Source organism: Manacus vitellinus, unplaced genomic scaffold (assembly GCF_001715985.3).
Source record: "Manacus vitellinus isolate BGI_N305 unplaced genomic scaffold, ASM171598v3 scaffold_0_pilon, whole genome shotgun sequence".
NCBI classification, from domain to species: Eukaryota; Metazoa; Chordata; class Aves; order Passeriformes; family Pipridae; genus Manacus; species Manacus vitellinus.
Window position 1 is genome coordinate 17,190,276 of NW_021938789.1, and position 16,432 is coordinate 17,206,707.

Genomic DNA, 16,432 nt, shown 5'->3' on the forward strand with positions numbered 1-16,432 from the left:
GTCTGCCAAAACTAAGGGAAAAGCTAGAAATACACTCTTCTGTAATCAGGTCAACTTACCTCATAGCACTTGTAAAGGCATGAATCACATTATGTTCCCTTGGCATTTCTGTGATTGCCAACTTTTTATATGCAAACATTGTAAAGAGCTTTGAAAACAATTAGGATGAATTCATAGCTCCCAGTAAGATTGGACATACCCCACAGGGTTGGTCTGGCAAACCCCTCCATGTCAGTCCTGAGGAGTCACCTGGCTGCATCCTGAGGGTGCATTAGGGCAAGCCCTGTCGATCACCACCTCCCTCAGTTCATGGTTTACTGAAGGAAACCCACAAAACAGTCAGAAAGTGAGATGCAGCAGGTCACTGTGGAGTCCCACCACACACAAACATGCAAGGACAGCTGCACACACCACCCGAGTGTATCACAGAGTCTGTCCTTCTCTCCTACCACATGGCCTTGCTTCTGCTTGACGCTGCCCATGTGCTTTTATGGGCCTGTACTTCACCTATGCTGAGACAAACATGCATGAATTACTCAAAGGTATCTGTAAAATTTGTTTTAAAAACTGTAAAATAACGATCTGGTGACAGGCTGGTCATACCTCCCATGGTTTTATTACCTCAAACAAAGTTGGAGAATCAACAAATGTTTTAGTTTAGTTTTTCATTGAACCAACAACAAAGAAATCTATTATTTTTGATGCTTCATCTGTGAGCAGCCAGGTCTGCAGAAAGTACTTCTGCCATGTCCCTGGGCTACAAAAGGGCAGACACCAGCCAAGAGGGGCAACACTTGGGCATTGCCCCTGATAAGGTCAAGAGAGCTGCCCTCTGGCATTGGCACTTGGATCGGCCTGGATGCATTTCTCATTTGAAGGCCAATTCTGACACCACCGATTTAACAAGAGTTTGTGCTGGGGCATGTTCAGACTGCCAACGCATTAGGAATAATGCTAATGATATTATATGTTTTGTCTGCATTAAGGTCTGATGCTTAGAAAATAAACATCTTGGCTTTGCCTCAATGTTTATCTCAATAAATACCTCAGCTTTGTCTCAACAATTATCTCTCCACAGCAGACCATTATCCAGTAGCAACATATAATTCCATTAACAGTACTGTTTAAAATATATCCTCTTTGTGCTGCAGAGAAAGGAGCTCTATGTGGGAAATATCAGGGGCCTGGTGTATTTTTGGAATTAAAACAGAAATTAAGTCACTTGGGCTATTTCTTATCCACTTAGGTTTTGTTTTTCTATTTCTTGTTTTACACAATACAAGCACTCTCTGGCTTGTGAGGAGATTGCAATTGGAGAAATCTGGAAGGCTCCCAGGGAAAGCATATTTTAGGGCAGTCCTGTGCCACCGGCTACTGCAGGTGACAATAACTGATAACGGTCCAACATATTACCTGAATCTGCTTCAAACTGATGACAGGACTTTAGAAACAGGTTGGGCTTCTTTGTATCTTCGAAGGAAAAGGTGTGGGAAGCTTCTGTGGATAATTGTTAAATATTATCATCATGTTGACATTTAAATCTTATTACATGCAAGTCAGTAAGGCACCTAGAAGTCAGTAGGGTATTTAAAGAAAAAATCATCTCAGTAATTTTGGAGCTGGTGTAGGAGCACTGTGGGAGTAGACACTGCCATGGCTACAGTGCTCCGTGCAAATGGCCCAGGCAGCAGCATCTGGGAGGTAACAGCTCTCTATTATGCATCAGTCTTTTTGTCTGCATTCTGTACTGAGCCAAATACACAGTTAGCACTTAGCAAATATGCAGTAGGGCAAATTAAATGGAAGAGGATCTGTTCTCATATGCATTAGTACAAGTCCAGAGAAATTCTATTAAGGTTGCAGAAGTAAATGAGATCAGAACCTGGCTCATTGTGTTAATGACCAGTTAAATTTGGCAAAGATCTGAAATAGTAGGACCTCTCTGAGGGAAAAGGTTGCAGTGATGGAAAGAGGCTGAAGAGGAATGGATGGTGGAAAAACTGAAGAAGTAGAGCCTCAGTGCGGATGGAAACAATACATGAGAGCAGCAGTCAAAATCACTATGGCTAGATCCAGTAAAGGAAACTGGTGTCTAGAGGGGGGAAAAAAGGAGGAGGGATGCTCAGACTATTTGAGGCACTTGCAACCTGATGTTTTCCAAATACATGTGGTACCTCACTATCAAACCTCAGCATTCCTGGGCTTCTGTGCAGCCTACGCTCACCACCATGTCACACATACTGAGCTATCGGTACCTACTTCATGCCCACAGCTGAGTGGCATGCACAGACTAGGAAACACAACACCAAAGTCTCACAAAGGGCTCAGTCTAGTCGATGCACTCTGAATACACCTCGGCATTGAATTTCATGCAGAACATCAAAGATAGGGTCCTGTGAATTGTGGGGGAGTCCAACATTCTAAAATAACCAGCAATTTGCTTTTATCAGCTTTGGGACCTAATACTGGTGGCACAAGCCACAGGAGCAGACAGCATACCCTAAAGCAAAGAGCTATCTCCACCCTCATCTGTCACGGGGCACCAAACTAGGCTCCTGCACTGCTGCATCATGGGTCTGGGGAGATGGGGGTGGAGGTTGCTCTGTAGTCTACGTTACAGCAGGATGAGGAGGTTTCTTGTGGTTATTTAGAAAGGTTCCCTACAGGAGCAGTTCTAGTGATACTCCCCATCTCTTCCAGGAACAAGGAGATAGATGACAATGTCACCTGGGCTGACATTAGCTTACAGGCCAGTGGTATAGCTAGGCACACCCAGCAAATTTGGCACTTACTCATTAATTAGGAGAGATGAGATAGAGGTCCTCCTCCATAGCTCTATGTTATCTCTACTAGGCAGACAAAATTAAAGTAAGTCTAAGAAATGTGATTCAGCCTTGTGGTTCAGGAGCACAGGTGGGACAGAAGGCTCTTTGTTTCTATTCCTCTTTTGTATTTTATCTGATGTGAAGTACTTGGATAGCTCAGTGAGCAGGGACAGACCCAAAGTCACATGAAATGATGGAGCAGTCAATAATGAAGAAATCATGTCCTGGAGTAGGAGCAATGTGACATGCTTGGCAAACTGCACCTAAGCAACAAATTTTTGATACGAGCTTCAGTACAGCCAAAAGTAAAGTCATTCATTAGAGGACAAATTTTTCAGGTCATCCTTACAGGTTAGTGGAGTCCTCAGAAGCAGTGAGTCTGCTGGGAGGCCAGGGCAGATAACTCAACAGGAGAAAATGTTTGCTTCAACTAGAGGGCTAGAGGAATCCTTGTGTGTATGAATCTGGGAACTCTAGATGCTATGGACAAAGTCTATAACTGGTCTCCATTTAAAAGTGTCCTGGCCTCACATGTACACGTCAAGAGTAGACGATTCAGAAGAGAGTTCACTGAATGACTGAGGACTAGAAAATGTCTTATGGCAAGAGTTTCCAAAAGTTGGAGCTCTTCAGTAGAGAAAAGGGAAAGGCTCATAGAGGTATAATTTATGAGTATCTGTATTTCACAGAATCATAGAATCAGCCAGGTTGGAAAACACCTCCGGGATCATCAAGTTCAACCCTTGATCCAACACCACTGTGGTTACTAGACCATGGCACTAAGCACCACATCCAGTCTCTTCTTAAAAACCTCCAGGGACGGAGAATCCACCACTTCCCTAAGCAGCCCATTCCAATGTCTGATTACCCTCTCTGTAAAGAAACTCTTTCTAATATCTAACCTAAACCTCCCCTGGCACAACTTCAGACCATGCCCTCTTGTTGTGTTGATAGTTGCCTGGGAAAAGAGACCAACACCCACCTGGCTACAACCTCCTTTCAAGTAGTTGTAGAGAGTGATGAGGTCTCCCCTGAGCGTCCTCTTCTCCAGGCTGAACAGCCCCAGCTCCCTCAGCCTCTCCTCGTAGGACTTGTGCTCCAGTCCCTTCATCAGCCTTGTTGCTCTTCTCTGGACCTGCTCCAGCACCTCAATATCCTTCCTGAACTGAGGGGCCCAGAACTGGACACAGTACTCCAGGTGTGGCCTCACCAGTGCTGAGTACAGGGGAAGAATCGCTTCCTTGGACCTGTTGGCCACACTATTCCTGATCCAGGCCAGGATGTCATTGGCCTTCTTGGCCATCTGGGCACACTGCTGGCTCATGTTCAGCTTCTTGTCAATCCAAACTCCCAGGTCCCTCTCTGCCTGGCTGCTGTCCCCAGCCTGTTGCACTGCAGGGGGTTGTTGTGGCCAAAGTACAGGACCCAGCACATTTGAAGCAAAGCTTTGGAAGTGGGCTCTCACACACATCTGCCTTAGAAATAAGGCATGTGGTTTCAGCAGAGAGGAGAAATTACCTGCTTGAACAATTTACATGGAGAGGAGGGTAGATTTTTCCATCACTGGGCATAATTTACTTAAAATTGGCTAGTTTACTCAAAGAAAATCAATAGTTCAAACAGGAATAACTGCAGGGAAGACTTTTGATCCATGTTATGCGGAAGGACATGCAAGGTGATTTGTTCTGGACATCAGCCAATGAAAAGTGGGTCATCCTGCACTCTGTTCCCCCTTTACTCTCCATCCCTCAGCACCAGACCTGTGAGCAGTGGCAGCAAAGTGAAGCATCTCCAGCATTGCCTTCCTCCACTCTGGGATGGAGAATCCAGGAGCAGCAGCAGTGGGAGAGATAGGCAGGCAAAAAGACTTCAGTGCAAGAACTGAGCTTAGAAATTCAGAAATTAATATCATGTTTTTCTTGGGTTGCATAACTAATTGTTGAGCAAGAGAAGAGTGCAGAAGTGGGCTGGTAGGATCTAGAATAAATTAATGAGAAATTAAGACTGAGGGCTAGCTGGAAATTTCCTACTCTCAGGAGACCAGAGAGAGTTCTTACAGAAGAGAGTATCACTCTCTGTCCATGTAAAAGAACTGGCAACACACACTGTCTGCCTTTCTCTCTTGCGCATGCAAGAAAAAAAAATAAGAAACATAGCCTTTTTTTAAATACCTCATTATATTAAGGCCATTCCCATGATTCGGAGAGTGCAGAGTTTTCTTCACTTCTGGGGTTTAGAGTCCTGTGTAAGATCCAAACCCTACGTGGCAGGCAGTGGTCCCCTCTGACTAGCCTTCTGAGTGTGTTGTCTCATGCCTTTGTGAATGCATCCACCGAGGATGCTGCAGTGACCTCTCTTGGCAAGCTATGTGTGTGTGTCAAATTGCAAGCATGTCTTTCTTATCAAGCTACTCTTTTTCTGATGTATGCCAGGAGAAGCAAAAGCAAAATGAGCTCAAAAGCAGTGCTAATTGCCCGAAATTTGGTCAGAATATTACCTATTCCTTACAAACAGAAAAAAATCCTCTGCCCATTTTTATAGTGTTAACACAGCGCTAGCATAACAGTCCAGCCAACAAAATTTGTCAAAGAGCCAGTCCAGATTAAACATAAAATATTTTATCCCTGAGTACTCAAACATCCTGTTTCTTTAAAGAATAGCACACAAATTAGAGTCATCTCAGTGCATTAGCCTCCCTTGACGGCATTACAAATCCCAGTACAAAATTAAGATACAAGCCTACGATGCTTAAAAAGTTGTGAAAGCTCATGCCTGCATTTGCTCACTTCTCTGACATCTCTGTTGTTCATCCTGGGCAGAAGATGTATTTCAGCCATTTGAATTTGCGCTCCAGGTTTATCAAAGTATTCCTCTCACTGACCCCACCCTGACCCAGAGGAAGTCCTGTCTTTCAGACACTGCAAATCACCAGTGGTGTTGCAACATGCTGCTCCACCTTTATGTGGCTGGACAGGCAGATAAGGAACATAGCCCATCTGCATAAAGAAAAGCTTTCCAATGGGAAGGACAAAGATGCATTGGAAGAGGTTGCCTGCAGCACTGGTGGAGTCTCCATCGAGTCTTTAAAAACTAGTTAGACTGGCATCTGTCAAGAGTGATACAAGCACAGTTCCTTTTGCCTTCCAACACTGTTTTTCTCAATCTATGGTGAAATTCTGCACCTGACAAACTGTCATGAATATCTGCCTGTTCCCTGCAACCTGGGAAACTGAGGAGGCACACTTTGGCAACTGGCGTGGAGGCAGGAGATTACGTGTCACGTTATTTGCCTTAGAAGAACATTTGACCCTTACCTACTGTTGTCCAGCTTCAAGAGTCATTGGTATTGACTGACATATGAATCTTCAAATCCCAAAATGAGCAACAGTTTCCAGAGTTTTACAACTCGTATTATTTTTAGCTGATTACACAGTCCTCATGATTGATCTTCTTGGAGTAGCTCTTCTGCAAGCCTCGAGGAGGGGAGAGGAAGGGTTTCATGCAGGCACACATTTCCATGGGTGATAAGCTCGCATCTGTTTTGAACCGTAAAAGGGTAGCTCGTTGTGAAATCCTCTTGGAGCATACCTTTTAAATGCCAAACAAGCCCAGCATCAGCAGCACATAAAGAAATATTTGAAAGGCTCTGGAGGGAAGCCAAGAGGACGTGGCTAATGTTTCACCTAACCTCACCCCCTCGCTGGCTGGTTGGCTCTGCCCGGCAGCCCTGCCTGTGTGACGTGAGCCTCCCAGCTCCGGCAGGCAGCTGCTCCTTGACTGCCTGCACTGTCTGCCCGGCTGGCAGCAGGACAAGGGAAACAAAGAGGCTAAAAACATAAAGTAGCGAGAGATTAGGAGCGGCGTGGCCGCGAGGGCAGCACGCCCTCCCTCAGGGCAGGGACGGGGTTGGAGTCCGCGCCTCTCCTGGCGGGCACCCACCCACAGAGCCACTGGGCTGGGCCTCACCTTTCCCTCCAGGAGGGTCCAGCACTGAGGAGACACAAAATGAGGTTCTTTCACAACAGGCTGGTATTAATGGGGGAGCAGTGTGGGAAAAACTTGTCAGGCTGTGCCTTTCCTTTGGAAAAATCCACTTTGCCTCTCCAGCCTCCAGTCCTTTGTCCTTCACACGCAGTTATTTGCTTCCTCTTTCACGCCCCTAAATACCTTTCCTTTAACACAGAACAGCTTATTTTTCAATAATCTGTATTACAAGTTATTATCCAGAGCCCTGCCCCAGTAGTCCTACTCTGAAACTTCTGCTTTCTTTTAGTTTTTCCTGTTATGTCCTTACTTTATAAAATTAGTACCCACCTGGATATAAAAATCTGCAGAATGCCTGCTATAGTTTTGTTGCTATCACTTGCTGGCAGGTCAAGTTGAAAATGGACCTGACAAGCAGGATATGCCAAGAGAAATGTTCTATATGAAGGAATTTGGACTTAGTGGACATGAAGAGTGTTAATTATTGATTGATCTTATTTGCCTCTGTTCAAGTGAGGTTTTTAGAACTGATCTTTTACCTGCCTTAAAATATAAACAATGGTTAATAGGGTAGTAGAGCCACAAAGGTTTTCAGGGGATTTAGAAAAAGCTCTCTTCATGATAGCATCAACCCAAATGACAAAAGTATTCCAGATCTTAAATGAAAAGAAGCAAGCCATAATTTTTTACTAGGTCCTGAGCAAAAACTTGGAGTTTAAGCCATAATCATAGCAGCAAATCACTTGCTGAAAGGCAGCAAAACAGAAGCAATGATCAGAGACTGGTAGGGGACTCAAAGAAAATGTTATTATTCTTGCAAAGAATGTATGAACTGACAGGAGGGAAAATATCTAAAAATGGGTGCACAGTTTGACCAAAACCAGATATGGATTTGAAATCACCTTATTTTTTGAAATTTTGGAGGGGTTGGGGGTTTTCTGTGCATTGTTTTTTTTGTTTGTTTGGTTGGTTGGTTGGTTGTTTTTTTTTCATTTACTAGATTTGTTCTGTATCTGGCTGTTTTTCATTTTGAGGCATAAGAGATGAAACATGACAAGTAAGGAAGTTCTTGAGGTTTTTCAGGAACACCCAGAAGCAGAGTAATAGAAAACCAACAATAGGCAGGAAAGACTGCAAAGCATGTGAGAGCTTTCCTACAGAAACTCTGCTGAGTTCTGCAGATTGATGGTATATCGTGACATACAGACTCCTTCCTGGGGTTGTGCAGCTGCATATAGACCTCATGTAGGCACAGGGAGATGTTGTGATAAACTCCTAGAGAGTACTAAAGCTGGATTGCCTTTGGAGGCACACTGATCCATCCCTTTCCAATCCCCCTCACTGTGTTCCTTCTGAGGTCATCAGTCTTTTTGCACCATCAGCCATAGGACTCACCTTGTGTTCAGCCAGAAGGGCTGGAGTCATGCTTCCATGTTCTCTTCCCTGCTTGAGCACCCATATCATGTCAGAAACTTCCTGGCCTGAATGTAGGTCAGAGGTTGCATTAGTATTGTGCAAGTTTGAGCCAGTCTCCCAAACACTTTAGAACTACCATTTTTTTTAATTCCTCTTCTCAATAAAAAATTGTAGTGCCAGAGAAAGTTCGTTGCTCTAGGTGGTGTTTTACTTAAGCTGTTTCTCTCTGTGTAGTCACAGGTACTTCTGTAGCCAAAATATGCATATGCAAGTCTATCTATCAGCCTGTTTAGTGATGATATGTTAAGTTTGTTCTACAGGCTTTTGAACACAGTCTAAACTGTTCTCATCCAACAGCTCTGCACAGTCAAAAAGAAAACAGAATGAGCTCTGACCCTTGGACTGCCTCTGCCAATCAGACTCACTCAATACACCAGTCATCAGCATCAGAGAAGGAGAAAAAGTACTCAGGAACTCACACCTATCCCATCTGCCAGCAGGTACAGCACATGCAGGACATCAGGAAAAGGCAGCACGTAGCGACTGGCTTTATACCCTGAGAATAAAGTTCCACATCTTTCCCATGTGATTTGTGGAAGTGTTTTGAGTAATGAATGAAAATTACTTTTGCCCAGCCCCACCCACACACCCAAGTGCAGCTGAACCCTCTGTTTCATTGAGCATGCATACTCTTGCCTTTGATGCACATACATCTGCCACTGCTCAGGTATGGCAGTGCTTTGTGACCTGTAATGCATAAGCAGAGATGCAGGAAAAGCTCCTGCCTCCACTTCACAAGAGCACTGATTTGGCCGAGGTCCTAAATCTCAGAGAGAACTCAAACTATAAAGCAATGGCTGAAAGTTAAACTATCTTTTTTTTCAATCATTAATATTCATTAATGATAGCTGACCAGATCTTCAGCTGAGTAATGTCACCTTACCTTTAAAGCTTTAAGGAGATGTTAGCTGTTTTCTCTATCTCTGGGTTTAACCCTGGCCCTCAAATGTCAGATGGATCAGTTTCTGGAGTTGTGCAGAGTCTTTAATGACCCTCCATTCTTGCTTGTTTCCTTACAGGCAGCAGAGGACACAGGAGGGACATGCATGGAATGAGTGCCAGCTGGGGTGGATGCAGAGGCCAGAGGGATGACCCAGAGGGCTCAGCAGATCTCTTGGGAACACCTAGGGAACTCCCTTGTCCCACCACCTACACAGCACTACTAAGTACAGGACATGCTTCTGGATCACACTGAAACTCCCCGGAACTCCCTTTCCACTGACACATGCAAGAAAGCTTCTTTCTTGTACCACTCATACAAATAAAACAATAGCGCAGGATAAATCCTACTTTCTTTTTTACTCAAATAAATCCAACACAACACTGTTGGTTTCAGGAGGGGAGCTTACATTTCTGCATCTTCCCACTTCCAGAAGAAAATTCTCTACTTAAGTAGGGAGCAGGGAATACCAGATGTGGCTGGAGCAATGCAATTAATGAGTAGCTGATGTGCAATACCATGAGAGGAAAATTTGTGGAGGGGTTGAAAAGTTAACAATCATTTGGGGAGGGGGGAAATAAAATATTATATTTCACTCCATGAATAGTTTGAAAAATAAATGTAACTAAATGCAACCTCAATTACTTCCTTTAAAAAGGCCCAAAATATTAATACCAAAAAGAGTTATTGTAACAATTTTTTTAATAATTCTTAAGTCTATTCACTGAATTCAGTACAATTTTCTCAATATTTTCAGTCAAGTCAAGACTGCATTTTGGTCTTACTACATAAATCTGAAAAAAACCCCCACATTAATCTGGAAAAAAAAATCCAATTTTGTTTTGGACTTAAATAGCAGAAATGTCTTGCTTCTGTGAATAGTTTCACATTTTATACTCCTTTATTTTTCTTACATCAAAGGACTAAGAGATTTAAATTTATTCCCTTTTTGTAGACCTTCTATGTCCTAATTTACTTTCCAGTTTACAAATTGAATGTCCAATCAGCTATTAATTATTTCAGATTATTTCTGAAAGTTGTGACAATGAAATTACTGGCAATTTTTTAATCAATGGAACTGAATATGTTTTGCATTTTAATCAGTCATTGGGTTCTTAGACTACTTGTTCAACTCAAGTACTCAGCAAGCATTTTTAAGGGAAACAATTTTTTCTTAAAGATTCAACTCTCTGTTCCGTCTGCTATGGATGGAAAAACTCAAGGACGTAATTTCTGAGACCACCAAAAAGTCATGGAGAAAAAGAACAGGAAGACTAGACTTATGAACCTTCTTGCTATTTTTGTATTGTGAGCTTTATTTGTACAGCTCAGGATCTGGCCATCTGAGGAGTTTACTGTGCTCCCTTAGAAAAAAATTGGACTACAGAGCAGTACATTTCCCACTTTCTAAGCAAAGTTTAAGAATATATTTCTTCCTACTCTGTGGATTTAATGGTCTGCCAGAAATATAAGGATAGAACTTCAAAAAAAAGTTTATGTATTTAGTTCATTTTTTAGCTTTTGGTACACATAGGGATTTGTTTCAACTCTCTTTTGTTTCAAGTTAATGTATTAAAAATGTTCTACACAGACTACAAATGAACAGCTGGTTAAAAACCGTATTTAGTTACCTTCACTAGAATTGTCATCTTTCCTATCATCTGGTACTGTGCAACACTGGACATTTTACTCTATTGAAGAATTTCCTGCCTTTATCAAGTCAAACTCCAGACACATTTTGCAGCAGAGAAGAATTAAAGAGGGAGGACCCTGTGCAAAGGAACCACAACTTATCAGTGTAAACCCTAAAATAAATTAAAACAGTTTTTTTTCTGAGGCATTTTAGCTGTCAGAGGAGCTTCCATGCCATTTGTCATGCTATGTTCCTAATCATCATTGCATGAACATGCCTCTGCACTTGACGTTCTGGACAGGTATGTCCTCATACACTCTCTGCTCCCCAAGCTTACAAGCCTTTCACAGGAAGTTTAGACAGGAGGAAGGAGCGCAGGACACCAGGATGACAATGCTTATGACAGTCTGGGGTTTACATGATTCTGCTTTTCAAAAGGGTGGATATTTCTTCGTATTATATCCACTTGTTTACACTACAATTATGACAGAGAAGGAGAAAACCCAGACAGAGAGGGAAACACGAGACAGAGGTGACTGCAAAGTAATCACAAGTAGTCAAAAAACCACAGGTGACAGCTGCATCCCATTCTTCTCCAGGAAAAGGAGGAAGTATGAAGAGTGACCCTGCCCTTTTGGAGATTTTGACCTTTCTGTAACCTTACAGGTGCTAGAGGAAATCCAGATAAGTAGAAACCCCTCCAGCCTGAGTCCTAGTCACATTAAATTAAAGCTGTCTGGTTGTTTGACCAGTAGAGATTTTATTTAGGAGAGCAAGATATACACTGAAGATGGAAATGAATAGGACAAGAGCTACAAGTTGCACCGTGAATTATTATTTTGCAATGAATCCACAGGAAACTCTTAGATGGCCTTGAACCCAAAATACACATCCCTGCTCTTTAGTTGGGAGGTCCCTCTTCACTGGTGCAGAAATGAAACACTGGGTGTCTGGGCAGTCACCCCCAAAAAAGAGCTGCTTCGCCTTGCAATGTGCAGACAGGAATTGAGCACGGTGTGTGCCTGCAGTTCTCCCATCTGCAGACTGCTTCAAATCACACTTCAAGATGCATTCAGACCCACAGTTTCGTCTTCTAAGGATAAGTACCCAAGTGCCATAAACTCTATGCACTTTGATATGTCTTGTGGCCTGATATGGATAATTTACTGTATGAAAAGTCAGCTGTACTATAACCCAATGGCATTAATGGTATGGTGAGCCACTGTAACTTTTCTATTGATTTGGTCTTGTTCTGTATCTGCAGCTACAAAACTAATCTGCTATGCCTTGTATGTGTCCGGATGGCTGCAGTGCTGGCTGATATCTTGAGCGCGGATCTGGAGGCCAGGATCAACAGGCACATCAGAAGCATCCTGGACAAGTGATACAGATGTGGGAAGTGTAGCTAATAGTTACATGATGGGAATAAAATGCTAAATCATGTTTAATTCTGTTTCTACACATAGCATTGTGTGGTGACAATGGCTCTCTTATTCTAAGGTTCAGAATGTATATGTATCTATCACCTGCAGAAATGAGCTACAGAGGAGGGAGTGGGGAGGGAGCACAGGTTGGGCAGGAGCATTGCCAGAGTTGCAGTTCTGTCCCTGCCATCTGGGATGCCTTCACCTGGTCTCAATGCAAGAGTGCATCCCTGTCCTTCCACCGACATTGGTACCCTTATAGGAGCTGGGTGCAAAGGTGTGCCTCCCCAAACTTCAGTGAGACCAAGCACCAGCTTGAGCAGTAAATTTCTCAAAATTGTGGGCATCTCACTGCCAAAGCTGTTCCCAGGAACCCAATGGTTCACACAACTTTTAATATAAGCATCCCTCTGTAAAACTGAATTGAGGAAAGAACATAATTTTCTCTCATTTGTGACTTCTAAAAGATCATGTAAGTTTGAAAAGTCTATTTTAAGTTCTGGCAAATTAAGAATACAATCAACCACCGAAAGTCAGTCGGGAGGCTTTGTTATGACTAAATGTTTTTGGCTACTGAAAATATTTCAGCTTCAGCTTGACATTTTGAATATTTTAGGTACCATTAAAGGAAATTCTGAAGTAAAATAATAATGAACCAAAGGTATTGAAAAAAAATCAAAGTGACAATTTAGTTTTTAACAAACTGCTTTATTAAACACTTCTGTATTACACAAAATATGTGCAAAATTTCCATGGTTTTGTGAACTGACTCAGAGTTACTACAGAAGCTCTCTCTCCATCATTCAGCCAGTAAGAGTTGAAACTGCACAGAATGAAACTGGATGACAATGATGAACACCTTCATCAATTAAATTGAATAGGAATCACCCCACTTGAAGAAGGCAAGCATCATTTGAGTTAAGGGGCATGCTAGTAAAAAGTAGAAGAAATCATTCCCCACACAGTTCCATCTTTCTGTCTTTTCCAGCAATGTTTCCCCAGATCAATATTATTAGTACATTATAATGAAGTTATTTTTTAAACAGTCTTATATCATATTACTTTTTCAGAAATTGTTTAATATGGCCTTCAGTTTCTGTGGGATGGATTTTTTTATTAAGTGAGCATTTTGTGGTGAAAGAAATAAATCTGATCTTAATTTTCTGTTGTCCCACTGGGCTTGATTCCTACTGTGCTCTGCATAACTTTATTTTAGAGATTATACCACTGGGAAGTTTGCATTTAGAAATGGTAGGTTTTGAGCATACAGACATGAAAAGTGAATCCAGAAAAGTGTGGTTATTATATGGATACATTGAGAAGATGATATGAAAATGTTTTAGAAAATCTGATATACCAAGACCAACTACTGCTTTCTCCCAGTTGCCTCATATTAGTACATCTGAAAAGTAGACACTAAGAATGTAGAAAACTTACTTAAATCAGTGAGCAGAGGTATGTGTGGCTCTCACAGACCTTGGTACAGGTGTACATGGGTCAGAATGTCACTTGATAAGAGTCAAGGAGAAAAGATTTGGCAATGTTCTAGCCCATTACAATGGCATAGTGCCTCTGGAAGGTGTCAGATATGCTTGTCAAATATCCCTCATTGCTTTTGTCCTTGCTGTTGCTGACATGTGTGTCAGCTGAATAGTAAAAGCATACCTTCAAATTTCATACTAGAAACATATTATTTATTCCTCATTTTTCATTATTCTGATTTTGGGCTTGGAGGTTTTTTGTGAATGCAATTCTTGTCCAAAAATTTTCTCAATAGAAAGCACAGCAGCTTGTAAAGGATCAAACATCCTAGCCCTTAGTTAAACAAACATACTTCTGATAAAGAAGCAGCATTGTGAAGCCTGCTTCTTAATTGTCTCTCTCTGCTCACATCAAGAATAACAAATAGGAAGACTAGGTCAGAAAAGAATGTTAATCTACTCAAAAATACTAGTTTCTCATAAGTACCACTTCAACAGGCTCTACCTGTGACAACACAAATATAGGCAAAAGGGAAAGATAAGGGTTTCTTCAAACATTATTTGGCTCTTAGGAGGGTGGAAAAGGAGATAAAAAACATTTTACCAACGTCAGGGAGGGAGAGGCACTAAGCAGCCAATTCCTGGTATCCAACACTTGCAGAGAGGAATAGACAAGAGACCCTTCCCATCAGCCTGGCAGAGTGGGGGAGTTTTCTACTGTTTTACCTGAAAGGAGAGAATATGCTTGGCATAATGGTTTGGCAGATGGAGCTGGCCTCGTTTATTCAGACACTGAGGTGACAATCACAGGATGAAGAAAAATAGCATGACTGGAAGTAAATGAGAGTGGTCATAAAGGAAGAGCCAGATTATTGGGAGGTAGGAGTGTGAGAGCAAAGGAAACCTGGAAGGTATGGGAGAGGGTGAGGGAGAAGAGCACCTGGGAAATGTATCTTGGAAGCTGGAGAAAAACACAGTGAATAGGTGAAATAATGGGAGTATGGAAAGAGTAATGCTAGTCTCTTAATCATATTCCATTTAAAGCCTGGTTAAATAAGCATTTACTTATACCAAATAGTGGTAGATGGCTGCAGCCAACATTCCAATAACCTCTAAAGCATTTTCTATCTATAGAAGTGCACAATGAAGTCTATTTAATATGGCCTTCATTTCAAATTGAGCAGACAAATTTAATAGACTGCAGCCTTTTGTCTAAGGACAAAGGCAGGGAACTGTGTAAACCTGAATAATATGAAATACTCAGGAGTCTGCTTCTGGTGGGTACTTAAGGCTCTGTTTTACAATCATGGACTTTGGAGGAAATGCTGTACATAAAAATAAAAAAAGAGCAGGAGGTGCTTTTCCCATATAGTCTATTACTTCCTGCAATTCATGAGAACTCTTTCCTTGTGGATAAAGGTCATCTTTCATTTATGTACTGTATCTGTTTGGTTTGCTGAAAAGAATATCCTTAAAACATATTAAAAATATGAAAGGAAATGTAAAATTAGGGGTAAAAGAGTGTGTGGCAGGACTTCTATAAATAATGACTATTAAAACTATGGTCATTGAAACTGCTCCATTCAGAAATATCCTCATGGCACTACAGATCACAGACTGAAAAAAATGGCATTTACTTACTATTGTTACCACACAGAAACTTTAAAACCACCGGTCAATGCTTCTCACTGTTGTTTTGAATGGTAAAAAAAAAAAAAAAAAAAAAAAAAAAGTGAGGATGTTAGGAGAGAGATGAAATTTTGCAGAATAATGCTGTAACAGAGAGATAACCAAAAGGAGAACCAGCAGCCTAGAAAACAAGGGAGCAAAGATACTAATTTAAATTACCAGATGCATTCAGGAGCAAGTTTTACAGCAGGTTTGCACATGGCCCCATCACTGTTCTGACCCCAGCAGATGACAAGGTGGTGTCATTATAACCCGAATGTATGAGACAAGCAAACAAGGGGAGAGGGCATGAGCTGGGATCCAAATATGCTCATCTCATGCTCTGCACAGGGGATTTGATGGGTCTCCCTGGAGTGAATAGCAGCAAGAAGTCTGCATTGGCCAGCAGTGAGATACCCACCTCAAGCAGCAGCAGCCAGCTGCAGAACCACAGCCTGTCTTTGAGGGGCCATAGGCAGCACTACTTTTCTTTGCACTGAAAATGAACAATGGTGTTTACACTTCAATGACACCTCTTTAGCAAACTTTCCCCCCCCCCCCATACTTGCTCTGTGAAGGAAAATTGTGATTGCAAGTAGTGGTAAGTGGAATTCATAAGCCCTTCCACAGCCAAGGGCAAAGAATTTCATTTGTAACCACTCCTTAGAAACTTTGAAAAAAATATGGCTTAAAACTAAACCTACATCAGCTCATTTCCATTAGTGTTGCTATATGCTCTCATGACTTGCATAGAAAATTTTGTTTCAAGTTGATCAGCACTGAGATGCTGCCACTGGAGCTGCAGAGTCCTGGTCCTGGCATCCTGGCTCTCTTCTCCTGCGCAACACACCTGTGAGTGTGGGGGTTCTCTCCTTGACTTGAGGCATACACAAAACTAAAATGTCCTTCAAGCCCTCCCCAGCTCGCAACCACTGCCCAGAACACCCTAAATACTGAGAAACATTTTGCAAAGAAGTGAACATCTTGGTGACCATCAGGAA